The sequence below is a fragment of the Callithrix jacchus genome, chromosome 7 (genome assembly GCF_049354715.1).
Source record: "Callithrix jacchus isolate 240 chromosome 7, calJac240_pri, whole genome shotgun sequence".
In the NCBI taxonomy this organism is placed as follows: Eukaryota; Metazoa; Chordata; class Mammalia; order Primates; family Cebidae; genus Callithrix; species Callithrix jacchus.
Genome location: NC_133508.1, coordinates 133,167,120 through 133,182,046, shown reverse-complemented (window position 1 = coordinate 133,182,046; position 14,927 = coordinate 133,167,120).

The following is a 14,927-nucleotide window of genomic DNA, read 5'->3' as shown; positions in this document are numbered from 1 at the left end:
TCACCAAAATAATGACCTTTTTAAAGCCCACATTAATAAGTAATTTGAAATTATAAAAAATGTTTGCGTACTCAATCTTAGCCAGTTGATACAATTTTGCAAATCAAAAACTAAACTCCTTAGCCAAAATGTTGACTTGGAAAAACATAGGATGCAATTTGGAAATTATTATTGTTTCTCTCAAAAGCACAAATCATTTTTTCCAACAAAAGTAGAATTGATTCAATAAAGTACCTTAAAGTTAAAATTTATTTGAGTGGATATGACTCAATATTTTTATAATTAATTGTGTCATGTAATTTACTGAAAGAACCATTTCCAAGTCAGTAACAAATAGGGCTTGGAGTTTTTTATAGCTTTGTATTGATGTCTAACCTACTTATACTCAAGCAGTTATTCAGGGGTATGATTTCCATCATGTGTTCATTACTTTGGGTAACATTTTAAGAAAGGGAAAGCAAGGAAAACTACGTTCACTGAATGCTAATTATGTCCATTGTTTTAATTGTTTGCACCAGCAGATGGGTGTCCATAGAATGAATACAGGAATATCTGTCTGTCTATCTGTCTGTGCATACTCTGTGAAGGGATACACCAGCATTACATGCTCACTCAGGATAGCCAGTATGCCTTCTGTAAGAGGAAAGTTTGCATTTCAAAATCCATCAAGGTAAATCCTTGGCTGCCCCCACTCATATCTTCAGACATCAGGGAATGTTCGTCATCCACATATAGTGAGTCCCAGCTACGGTGCTAGTTCCAACAGTATGTAAATGGCTGTGACTGCCGAGAGAAAGCTGACTCAACATGGCTCCCCAGTCACTAGCAGTGGTGATATTCACAATATTGAACAGCGAATGCTACTTGGGGTCTAACCAATCTAACAAACAGTAGGTATAAACATCTCTGCTGGCTGCTGGAGTGCACCCTGGCTGAGTGTCAGCCCCAGCAATTGCATGTCAGCTTGAGCAACCAGTGCAACTCTAGTTTACAAATACACTTAAAAGCATATTATCTCATTTAGTCCCCCAGAATTCTATTATGTAGGTATTATTACCTTTTTCAATTTATGGGTGAGAAAATTGAGGCTTACAGAGCTTAAGTAATTTGCCCTGGGGTCACACAACTAGTAAGTGATAGAACGTACATGGACCATGGCTGACGAGCACAACCAATTTGTTTTCTTCTGCAGTTTCTCTTCCATCACAATGCTAATTATAGAGAAAAGAAACTCTCTAATTTTTTACACTATACTACCTATTCAGAAGTCAAAAAATGAAAAGTAACAATTAGGCCTGGTACAATGACTCATGCCTATAATCCAGCGTTTTGGGAGGCTGATGCAGGAGGATCACTTGAGCCAAGAAGTTCAAGACCAGCCTGAGAACATAGCAAGACCCTGTCTCTAAAAAAAAAATTAAAAATACACATATACCTGTGTTTCCAGCTATTCAAGAGGCTGAGCTGGGAGAATCATTTGAGCCCCAAAGGTTGAGACTAGTGAACTGTACTCACACCACTGCTCTCCAGCTTAGCTGGCAGAGCAAGACCCTGTCTCAAAAATAAAAAATAAAACATAATGTTGATCCAGTACTTGAGCTTTGTGTTATTCAAATCACTGTTACGAGGAGTTTCCACTATATGACTTTTTACTTGGCCTGATGGAAATGTTATTGACTGTGCAAAGAAATATGTGAATAAGGCACTTTCTATATTATTTTTGTGAGGCTCTTCTTCACTGCTCTCAACTTCTGCTGCTGTCAGCATGTTAATCTGTATTGAAAAAAAATGAACCAAATAGCTAGCTTCCTGGATAAAATTTATCCTATGAGTTTAATCTTGGTAAGCAAGGCATGAAGTCATTCAGTCTTTTTAAGGATTAAAAGTCCATTTATCCTGGGAGACGACATAAAACTCTGATGCATAAAAATTCCAAAGAATTTATGTAGAGCGTCACCCTCAAGGAGGTCGACTACAATTGTCCACTCCTTAAGGACAGGTTTTACCTGGTGGCTTCCATCCATGAGGACAGTATGAAAGGAGAAGGGGGAAGGGAGAGGAACTTCACAGCGGAGAAACCTGACAAACAGTGTGTCAGCCATGTGATCAAGGTCAACATCAACAGTGGTAAGTCATGTTGGCAGTATGCACCTTGATGTGAGGGGATCAAAGCGACACTTCCATGGTCTTCCTTGCCCAAACCCATAACCCCAGTTTACTTGTAAGAAAAGTGTCAAACAAATTTCAGTTCAGATACATTCTACGAAGTACCCGACCAGTTCTCCTCCAAGCTATCAAGGTTATCAAAAACAAGAAGAATCAGAGAAATGGTCACAGTAAAGAGGTGACCATGAAAAGATAAACTTAGGCACACGATAATTTCAGAGTTTATTTGAGCAGTCAGCAATTCATGAATCAGGCAGCACCGTACCACATGTGGCTGGGCTCCATAGAGGGGATATGAGGGGAACGCGTTTATGAAGTGTTCACAGAAGCAACACAAAGAAAACGTTTGACTGGTTAAAGTGAGACAGTAGCCTTACAGTCTCTAGTTGGCAGTTTCTGATGAGTAAAATTACTCTGAGTTGGGTTTCAAGGTTTGCTTGTATAGAAACCCAGAACACAGCTCCCTCTCAGCCTAATGGCTTCCCAGTGACTTTTTTTTTTTAACATAACTAAATGTTATGTATCCTGAATGGGATCCTGTAATAAGGAAAGGATATTAGGTAAAAACTAAGAAAATCTGAATACAGTGTACATTTTAATTAACAATAATGTACGAATATTGATTCATTAATTATAACAAATGTATCATTAATGTTAAAATATTAATAGAAGGGGAAATTGGGTGCAAGGTGTATTAGAATTCTCTGTACTGACTCTGCAACTTTTCTGTAAATCTAAAATTGTTTTGAGATATAAAATTTATTTTTAAAATGATTCACTTAGCGTTTTGGCATTTCAATAGTTGATCATGATATACTTGTCCCTTGGTTAACCCAAAATTTCTAAAGAGACAGATAATAAAAGTGAGGTTGGAATTTCTCAGAGCCACACTTTCTCCTGAGGAAGCCTACCTGTGACATCATCACTCCCCCCACCCTGACTCTCCCCTCACTCCCCCATCACAGTATCCCCTCACAGTATCCTTTCACAGCCAAGGTTCTCACAAGTACAGCTGCTCCTCCCTATCCCTCGAGGACACTGGTTCCAGAACCTTCCTATGATATCAAACTCCAAGGGACCTCAAATCCCTGATATAAAATGGCATAGTATTTGCATATAACCTGTGCACATCCTCCCATATACTTTAAATCACCTCTAGGTTACTTATAATGGCTAATACAATGGAAATGCTATGTAAATAGTTGTTACACTGCATTGGTTAGGGAGTAATGAAAGAAAAAATGCTGTACATGTTCAATATAGGCACAATTTAAAAAATATTTTGCATCTGAGGTTGATTGAATACATGGATGCATAGTGCATGGATACTGAGGACCAACTGCAGTCTCTACTTCACCTCTCACTCACTCTTCAGTCCACTGCAGTCATGTGTCTACCCAACAAGCACTCAAAGCCCACATCCTCAGTCTTCATCTTACTTAACCTGAGGAAGATTGAAAATACTGATCACTCACTACTTTAAAACTTCCAGTTTCCTTACCACAGTCTCCTTAGTTCTCCTGTTACCACTCCTTCTCATTTCCTAACATAGCAAGATACTCACCTTTCACCATTTTTTATTTTTGCCTATTAAAAAGGTAATTGAAATTGAGCTTCTTGTTCAGAAGTGTTACATGAATAAACCTCTAAGTTATACAAATGGGTGAGTGTCAGCATAAGAGGATGTTCCCATGGAATGCCTTCTACCTTTCTGCCAGAGTAATAGGTCCAACTTGTTCAATCACAAGTATGTTCCTGGTGGTCTTTGGCTAGAGAGCATTGGCAATTTTTGTCCTATATATAAGTAAAATACTAAACACATTTATGTTATTGCTTATGTGATTAAGTGACTTTAAGTAAGGTAAAGAATGAGAGGAAGTCACCTGATATTTGATCTGTACATTGGCACACAGCCAGTACTTACCAAGGAATTAAACATTGCTCTATGTTGCCTATTATCCTGTTGAGTCGTTTCAGCATGTCTTTTGACATTACTTATGTTATTACATATTAAACGTTTACACTAAACAAGGGATTTCTCCAGGCAGAAGGAAGATTTTGCCTTGTTTTAAGAGAGTGAAATAGGGGTCTGATTAGATGTAGCTCAGGGGCTGCTCTCATACATTTTGGAAGCCTGAGCTTAGGGATGGCATTTACAGTGTGTATTGCAGGATGGATACAGCACTTCAGACACTGAGAAGATACAGATACTGAGCTAATCTGTGGAAGCAAAACCTATGGTTCCTTTCAGAGGGGTTTGCCCCGGTTACATCAACCCTTCCTTTATCATCTTCTACCTCAGTAAGTCTACAAATAGATATAGACAGCATCTTTGTGCAGGTGGGTTTCCTGTGGAAATTAGAGAAGGACCAAGTTTCACCTCTGGGTTCTTTCAACAAACTTGGAAAGTCTGGATTTTTGTAGGCTATTGAACTGGGGTTGTGTTTCAAGCCAATTCTGTCTAGATCTTAAAAGAAGGGAGAAATTCCAGGTTGGCACCTGTGTTGTACATATCATCTGAAAATCAATGGAAACTTTTTGAAAGCAAGTGGACAGTGGAAGTGGCTGCAACTTGACTATGAACTCTTTGAGGAGGAACTCTTCTGGTATGGTTTGGCTCTGTGTCCCCACCCAAATCTCATGTTGAATTGTAATCCCCATGTGTCAGGGAAGTTACTTGGTGGGAAGTCACTGGATCATGGGGGCAGATTTCCCCCATGCTGTTCTCATGCTAGTGAGTGAGTTATCACAGATCTGATGGTTTAAACGTGTGTGGCAGTTCCCCCCTTGCTCTCTCTCCTGCTACACCATGGTAAGATGTACCAGCTTCCCCTTTGCCTTCTGCCATGATTGTAAGTCTCCTGTGGCCTCCTAGCCATGCTTCCTGTACAGCCTGTGGAACTGTGAGTCAATTAAACCTCCTTTCTTCATAAATTACCTGTTTTCGGGTAGTTCTTCATAACAGTGTGAGAATGGACTAATGCATCTTCCCAATCCTTGCTATTCAAATTCTAGTCCAAGGCGCAACAGGCTTGGCATCACCTGGCAGTGTATTAGAAACACAGATTTCCAGGATCAACCACAGACCTACTGAATGAGAAGCTACATTGAATAAAATCCTCGATGCACCTTGAGAAGCACTGCAAGTCCCTCACTGTACCTTACTCACTGAGGGAGAGAAAAGACAGAAGGAGAGAAAGAAGGAGGCAATCTTATTTTTAAAACTCCTACATTAGGGTTGTAAATAAATATTTTAAGTATTATTATTTTAGTAAATAAGTACTGATTTTAATGAGTAGTTTAAGGCTTTATAAACAAGAAAATATTTTGAAAATTTAAAAAATTTAATGTAGTACATATGTTCCTTTTCTGTTCATTTCATTTGTTCTTTAATATATCATTGTCCCAAAATTTCTCCCAACCAATTGTGTAACCTAAGTACGAGTATGGATAAAGTATCATATAAAATTATTCCTCTTCTATTGCTTAATTAAGTTGACATAAAAATCCTGTCCGCTTTGACCTAAAGATAAGAGCATTCATATTTTCTCTTAACTAGCTACTCAGATAGCACTGCAGTGTTGATATATTATTTTCCTTTTCGGGGTGTTTCTGTTGTTTGTTATCATTGTTGTTTTTAATATTCTCCACCAGAGCTGAGCGCTAGCTTTAATTCATTTTGTTTGGTAGGAAATAAGTTGTCAAAAATAAAATTCTGTTAAGTTCATATCCAACTTTATAATTTGAGCTCCCTTAAAGTTCTAAAAAAAAAACTATAAGAATCCTCCAAAACTTTTTTCAGCCTTAGGTAAGCTTAAAGAAAAACTAGAGGTCAGAATTATATGTGATAATGAACCTTGTGAGGAAATAATCTGGTTGATATAAGTACTTTGGGAATTCTAAGTACTGGGTTGGCCCTTATCCTTCTTAGCAAAGATAAGTGAATGTTTGAAGTGCTCACATGCCTGTGACCTCAAAAACACAATAAACAAAGAGTACAAACCTGGAAGAGTTAAGAACGTACTGAAATTTAACTGAAGTTCTCCTTAATGTTTGCTGAAGAGCAAGAATTTCTCCAAGATATTTAATTATTATCTATACATTTTTACTTTCAGGAAATCAAAAATTATGTGAGGACTTCACATCTTATAAAACATATTTGTCATAGAAAATTCTATTTTTCATTGAAACTGTTGACTATTTTTATTTAAATACATATTATGTAAATCACTGAATCTGGACACTCTTTAATATATAAATTGTTGAGCATTCTGTAAATGAATTCATCAGCCTTGTACAAATTATCCTGCCACAGTATTTGGTGTGAGGGGTCTCATTAGTTAGACTTTGGGCTTAGCATTCTACTTGCAGCCTGCATAAAATAAAGAGGGCCCCTAGTAGAGACAATTCCAAACACAGCAGAAAGCCTTGTTCTTCCTTCCACAGAATCATCACCAGGCAATTGTTATTTATCCTGAACTTATAAAGACTTCCTTCCCAACCTAGATTACTTACCCACAATCAAATAATATTTTTAAACAATAGCTTGAAAATTAATGTGTCTTGGAAGCAGAGAGGTTAATAAGTAGACACATGAAGCAAATGTTTCAAATGTATTTTAGGACAAAATTTTATATCCATTTCTAAAGCCATGGAGAATTGTCGGCTCTCCTTTTGGGCAATGGATCCAGAAGGACCCAGCAGGGGATTTTCCTCATTGCTTTCCTTCTATAAGTTCATATTCTTTAGGTCAAGCTATTGTGAGTACCACCATTCGGATCAAACACATTCATACAATTTTAAGTAACCTTTTTATTACTATATAACATGCAGAAGTTTGTATAATTAATATGAATTTCCACAAAGTAAACTCACCCATATATCCAGCACAGATCAAGAAATACAACATTGCCAGTGTCACAAAGGTCTCCGTTCTGCCCTCTCCCAGTCCTTACTGAGCCCCCACCCCTGTCCAAGGTAACTTTTAACGTCATAGATTAGTTTTGCCTATATTTGAACTTTATGTAAATGCAGTCATATGGCATTAACTCTTTTGTATCCAGCTTCTTTCCAGCAACAATGAATGAGTTCAAGCAATTCATCAACATTACTGCATGCAACTGTAGTTCATGCATTCTTGTTGCCACGTAATATTGAAGAAATATATAAAAATTTCTTTTCCTACTCCATTATTGATGACACTTGGGCTGTTTCCAGTTTAAGGCTATCATGAATCATGCTGCTACATACATAGTTTCAAAACAGAAGTAATCTAATCAGTTTAAATAAGCAAAAGTTCGGTAGAAACATTTTTCATCATTAATTTCAACTAAAAAAAAGAAGCTACTGGATTAGACAGAGATGAACCTTTAAATCTAACAGTCTATACTCCTACAATATCTAAATACCATGTCTTTCTTTTCATAAAAAGTAGTCTCTACAGAGCCAGCTCATTAGTTTCCTATTTCTGCTGTAACAAATTACCATAAATTTAGTGGCTTCAAACAACACAAATTTGTTTGCTTATACTTCTGGAGGTCTGAGGTCCAGAAGGGGTCTTACGGACCAAAATCAAAGGATTGCCTGGGCTGCATTCCTTCTAGAAGCTCTCAGAGAGAATCTGTATCTTGCCTTTCCCAGCCTGTAGAGTCTGCCCACATTTCTTGTCTCCTGGCCTCCAGCCAGCAATCCCATCACACTGCCAGCCGCATCTCCACCCACATCTCCTGACTCTCCTGCCTCCCTCCTCCCTTTATAAGGACTCCTGCGATTACACTGGGCAAGCATCATGAAGATCCTTAATCACATCTTCAAGGTCCTTTTTGCCATGTAAAGTAACATATTCACAGATTCTAGGAATTAGGACATGGACATCCTTGGGGGTCGTTATTCAGCCCACCACTCCAACTCTCTGAAATTACATTCTGCTCCCATTCCCCAGTGCACTCTGCCCTTGACACCTCACCAAAGTAACATGGTAACTCAGTGTCCTTTTATTTTATTATCTCAACTCCCAGACATTTACAACGTAAGCTCCTTGAGGAGAGGAACTGGCCAGGCTCCATGCTGTTTCCCCACCACCAGCACAGTCACTGATACTCAGTGTTTACCCAGCAAATGTTGGTTGGTTGAGTGGAAGGATAGCATTCTTCATATCTTCTCCCTGGTAGATAAGAAGCAGCAGCATGTGACATTAAGTGACCTAGGACAGCTGCCTGCAAGTACAGTTTTTTTCCATATTCTGGTTATAACCAAACCACTTGAGAACTCTCTGTGCCTCAGTTTCCTCATCTGAAAAATGAGATGGCTGCCAAAGGTAATATCTAAAGTACCTTGCCAGCATTAATATTCGTTTTAAATGGAAACAATGCTTATGATACAATGTAAAGTGAAGAAGGCAGAATTCAAAATTCTGTAAATTGTATGATTTAAACTGACTATAAAGTTATACACCAAACAAACCTAAGATGTTAACCGTAGGAGAAACTGAGGGTATACAGGGTATTCTGGCACTCTGTACTAGCTTCCCAATTTTTCTGTAACTTTAAAACAGCTGTAAAATAAAAAGGTTATATCTTAAAAGTTGCTTGGCAACAAGCCTTGATTATAAACTCTTTGAGGGCAGACCTCATGTTCTCTCTCATATTTGTTTACATAGAACCTATAATAATACTTCACACAAAGTGTCCAATAAGCATTGACATACAAAAAAAAACTATTTCTGTGGATTTCAGATTAGTACAGACCCAGCCTCTAACACTCTTCTTGGAAATGTGAAATAAGCTTTGCTGTATGAAAAGGTAAAGGCCCACTGGGCTTGATGAAATCACTGGTCATCAAGGAATGAGATCATGGTTGTAAAATGATGCCTCAGAAGAGGAGTGAAAGGGACCAGGAAGGAGACGTGTAGTTTGGACAGGCATATTTCATCATTTTTTATATATGAACAATGAAAATAAAATGTATTCATGATTCTCAGTGGGGTAAGGATGGCTTTCAAAGGCATGTATGTGGAATTCATCTGTATGAGTCTGGGTGCATATCCAAAATTGGTTGGAAATTATGGCGTTATCATTTGCATGGATTTTTCAAGTTTGAAAAACGTTTGATTAAATTATTGAGTTCTCCAGTAAAACCAATTACTTAAAAAACTGAGCTACCTGTTAAGCAGCAATGATTATGAATTTCACTGTCTCTAGATCCACTGATCATCTCTAAACTGTTTGCTAAGGTCTGAATGTCACTGTTCCTGATAAAATTCACATGTCGAAACCCTACCCCACAAGGTTGGTAGGATGGGATTAGGAGACAGAGCCTTTGGGAAGTGATGAGGAAGATGACCTCGTGAATAAGATTACTGCTCTTATAAAATAGGCCCACAAAGGCTCATTCACCCCTTCAGCCATGTGAGCATGCAGTAAGACATCTTCTGTAAACCAGGATGTGAAACCTGGAAGCAGGTCTTCACCAGACAGTGAATGTGCCAGCCCCTTAATCTTGGACTTCCCAACCTCCAGAACTGTGATAAATAGATTTCTATATGGTTTATAAACTACTCAGTCTACAGTACTTTGTTATAGAAGTCCAAACAGACCAAGACAGTGTTTATACAATCTCAGTCCTAATAAATTAACTTTATAAATGCTTAGGTAATGATTAAATAATTATGCATAGAAAAAGTTACATTAAGAAGACATTGAACAACTAAGCATCATCACATTTGTGTGGCAAGACCATGGATCGCATTTCTTTCTCTTTTATTTCAGTAAGCAAGTTGTATCTCTATGCTGAAAATAAAATTAACATTTAAGATCTATTTAAGAGTCTATATATAAAGATTTTTTATAGTTGGCTTATAATTTGAGCAATTAATATTATAAATCTGTATGCATAATAACATAGGTAAGATTTTTAAACAGTGTTTAGAGAAGATTTCTTGATTTCTCCTCCACCCCTCCCTCCAAACCTGCTTCTTAGTCTTTCCCATGTTAGGACCACCATTCTCCCATTTGTTCAAGCCAAAATCATAAAAAATCATCATTTATTGAGCGTTTTCCCTCACTTCCCTGTAAGCAGTCTATCAACAACTACTGTCGACTCTACCTGGAAAATGTATCCTGAATCCATCCATCTCTCTTCATCTCTACAGTTACCACTTCTGTTTGAACCAATGTTTTACAAACTGTAAATAGCCACTCATTGCTGAGTTACAAAATCAGTTTTGTGGGTGACAACCAGCATTTCTTCTTTTACAGTGAAAAAGAACAGAAAAAGTCAGAGGGCATCATTCATGGTAAGGGTATTGTCTCATTAAATTTTTGCTATGTATAATGTGTTCATGTGTGGAGTCACCACACAAAGCATGTTTCCTCCTGTGGATTGTGGAACAAAATGTTTGAATCCCTAAATTGAGGCCCACATCATTTCTCACCTGGACTGCTTAAAACCTAGAATGCTTATTCTTGGCACAATAAGAAGCCAAACACTTTACAATGGCCTAACAACCCAACATAATCTTATGTCTCCTTCCTCTCTGCCCACGTCTTCATCTCTCATCCTCCTCACTCGTGCAGCCTCCTTCTCATGGAACTCACCAGTCTCCCCACCTCCAGGACTCCATACTTGCTCTTTCCTCTGCATAGATTGTTCTTCACAATACTTGCAGATGCCTCCTGCCCAGTCTTAGCACAAGTGTCATCTCCACAAAATGACCTGTTTAAGTGCCCCAATTTCCACTTTCTTCTATTTATTTCATGTTACCTATTATTATCTGGAATTGTATTATGTTTATTTCCTTTTTCAGACTTCTTTACTGCCCACCTCTCTTTGCTAGAATATTTAAGTTCAAAGAGAGCAAAGTCTTCCTTGTCTGCCTCCTTCACTGATAAATATTCAGAGCCCAAAATAAAGCCTGGTACATAGTACATACTGAATAAATATTTATTTTTCACTTTTTATTGTTGAATAAATATTTTTGATTGACTTCCTTTCTGGTGACTCACTAAATGTGAAACACTATGCCATACCTAAGGATTGAAGATGAAAGACACACTCTACAGAATCATTTGATTTGCTTTTCCTTGTTCCTGTGTTTGGGCTGCTATCACAAACTGTCATTAAGTGGGTGCTCATAAATCATATAAATAAGCCACAGAAATGTCTCACAGTTCTGGATGTTAAGAAGTCCAACATCAAGGCTCCAGCCAATTTGTTGTCTGAGGACTCACTTCCTGGTTCACAGACAGCTGTCTTCTCACTATGATCTCATGGGCAGAAGGGGTGAGGGATCCCTCTAAGGTATCTTTTATAAGGGCACTAATCTCATTCATGAGCACTCATCCTCATGACCTAATCACCTCCCCAAAGCCCTGCCTCCTAATATCATTATCATGAGGGTTAGAATTTAATATATAAATTTGGGGGAGATACAAACATTCAGTTAATTGCAACCTCTATTCCCTGCCAGATGCTAAGCTCCCTGTGGGCAAAGACCCTGACAGTTCACCATTTATACCCTTTCCCTTGCATGGTGCCTGGTACCTAGGAGGTTAATTTTTTTTTCTTTAGGTGAATGAGAGCTTGAATTTGTGGTGGCCCCAATACACAGAGTTGAATAATATTCCAGCAGGTCTCTGTATCCTGGTTTAAGCATAGAAAATGTAAACATTTGCTTTGATCTAGGGTAAGGATATTTAGGAGTTGAGCTAATGGCTATAAAGTCACGAAAGGGGTAGACAATGGAATGTAGACTCTGGCTTCACTTTTTAAATAAACAGCTTAGATTCCTTTTAAAAAATAATGGTTCAAAAATTGCATTTAGAGTAGCAATTTTTAAAGAAAAAAATTACAATATTATTACATCTATTTTTTCACCCCATTCTTTAGAACATAAATCCTAATTAGTATTTAGTTTTGCTTATTACAAAGCTAAGGAATCACCTACATTTTTCCCTAGAACATGCAGACATCTTACTTTCCTTCATGCTATAATGCCTTAGAACAGGGGTCCCCAAACACCAGGCCAATTTGTGACCTGTTAGGAACTGAACCACATTGCAGGAGATGAGCAGTGGGCCAAAGCACATTACCACTTGAACTGTGCCTCCTGTCAGATCAGTGGGGCATGAGATTCTCATATGAGTGTGAACCCTACTTTGAACGGCACAGACGAGGGATCTAGGTTGCGTACTCTCTGTGAGAGTCTAACTAATGCCTGATGATCTGAGGTAGAACAGTTTCATCCTGAAACGATCCTCCCTATCCTGTCCCATGAAAAAACTGTCTTCCACAAAACTGGTCCCTGGTGCCAAAAAAGGTTGGGAACTGCCACCTTAGAGAGTCAATTGTAAAAATCAGGAATGGATCTACTATAGATAATTATCGCCAATCAGCTGAAGACCAATAATGTTACAGGAAACAAGTATACCAGTCAAGTCACACACAATAAACACTGTCATAATAACGTGCCCATCTGATTTCATCCTGGCCTTGACTCTCCACAAAGCCCACCAAATAATCCCAGCAGCATACACATAGGTTCACAAAGAACAGAGATATCTTATAGAAAGTCCTGATTGCATGGAAAATCCTAATACTGAGTCAATCCAGGTAATTGACCCATTAGTGATGGACTGGCTTCTCAAGATAGAGGATTCAGATTGGTTTTGGTGAGAGGGGGCTAAATAACATCATTTACATTTCTGTTAATCATCTATTTTCTGATGATTATATTTAATTGTGGGAAACAAAGAAAACGAGTTCTATATTTGGATACCATGAGGAAGTTTACATCTTTTAAAGGTTAACACTAGGGAGAATATTAAAAAATTCAACTTGGCTGCAAGTACTGTGGGAAAGTACATCATTAAAACTTTATCTCTTTCCCCTAAGAATGTTAAAGCACGGAGCAAATATTATAGCCTTTTTGGCTAGGTTCATTGATTGCAACTGGTACTGTCTCCTCTTGCAAGTGAGACAGACAGAGTCATAAACAAGTGGCATCATTCAAGGGCATACGGTCACAATCAAAATTGGAATTTATACCACCTCCAAAAACGTACACACTTGAAATTAGTATTCTGGAATTGGCCGATAGGAATTTGCTCATAGCCTACCATACCCTGGGCTACATGCCCTAACATTGATTCTAATTACCATAACTTTTTTTCTTTTTTTTTTTGAGATGGAGTCTTGTTCTGTCACCCAAGCTGGAGTGCAGTGGTGCGCTCTTGCCTCGCTGCAACCTCCGTCTCTCATGTTCAAGTGATTCTCCCGCCTCAGCCTCCTGAGTAGCTGGGACTACAGGTGCCCGCCACCCCACCCGGCTAATTTCTTGTGTTTTAGTAGAGACAAGGTTTCACTGTGTTGCCCAGGCCAGTCGCGGACTCCTGAGCTTAGGCAATCCACACATCTTGGCCTCCCAAAATGCTAGAATTGTAGGCGTGAGCCAGCCCATAATTATTGAATGATAGAGTTTGAAAGAACAGTGGCCTTCAATTCAACCAGTTCAACTCCTCACTTTCCAGATCAAAAAACAAAAGCCAGTAAGGTGAAAGCACTTGCCTAAAATACCTACTAGGAGGTAATAAAACCAGAACTGGGATACAGGTTTCTAGAGTCTCAGATGAAAAGACTTTCTCTGCTGTTATTCAAAACATCAAAGTCTGTTCTAAAGCCTGTACTGGGCTCTGCACCCACTACTTGCCCTGTTCAATGAGGGTGAGAGGAACTCATTTCTTTGACCTCTGGGCTGAGAGAAAACACAGCAGCTTGGCCATGGCCCTACTTATTTGGGAAAGGAAGTTCTGAGATCCAGGTTGCCAATAAATAATGAATGTATTTATCCTGGTGGTTCCAGGAATTCAGGTGACAATCTAACAGGTAAGTACTCAATAAATGTTAAAATAATTGAATGAGCGCTTTTTTCTCTCAATTCTATCTGAACATTTTTGTTTTTTAGTGAAAAGAAAAAAAAAGAACCAATTCCCTTACCATGTGGTCTTGAGAATGAATAGAATACAGATCAGAAGGAAAGAGCCTCTAGGCCAAATCCCAGCAAACACAAGTGCCTGCAGCTGGATGAACACGGAATCCCCAGGGGCACCCATCTGCGAGAACTTTCAGGTGAGCCATGAGGTTGAATAGATAGAGTAGGGTTATAGATATCGGGAACCTTGGATCTGGCTTAAGGAATTTAGACTTGGGAGTGGAGTACTGGAAGTTTTCAGTAGGACTATGATAACAATTTCAGATGCATTCTAAAATGATGACTCCATTGGTAGCATATGTGATAAGACCAATTAAAGTTGAAGACCAATTAAAAGACTGCATGGGGCCAGGTGCAGTGGCTCACGCCTGTATTCCCAGCATTTGAGAGGCTGAGGCCAGCAGATTACTTGAGGCTAGGAGCTTGAGACCAGACTAGCCAACATAGTGAAGCCCCCGTCTCTACTAAAAATAACAATTAGCCAGGTGTGGTAGCATGCACCTATAGTCCCAGCTACTCAGTGGCTGAGGCAGGAGACTCTTGAACCTAGAAAGCTGAGTTTGCAATGAACCAAGATCACGCCGCTGCACTCCAGCCTGGGAGACACAGCGAGACCCTGCCTCGAAAAACAAAAACAAAAACAAAAATCCAGCATGGTTGTCCAAGAGGGAATGTTTCAAAGTGCCTCTCCCTCTCCATTTCTCCTCTTAATTCATAAACTGAAACTGGGAGCCTAACAGAGTCCCTGCAGCCTCCACCCCTGCTCCGGGATCAC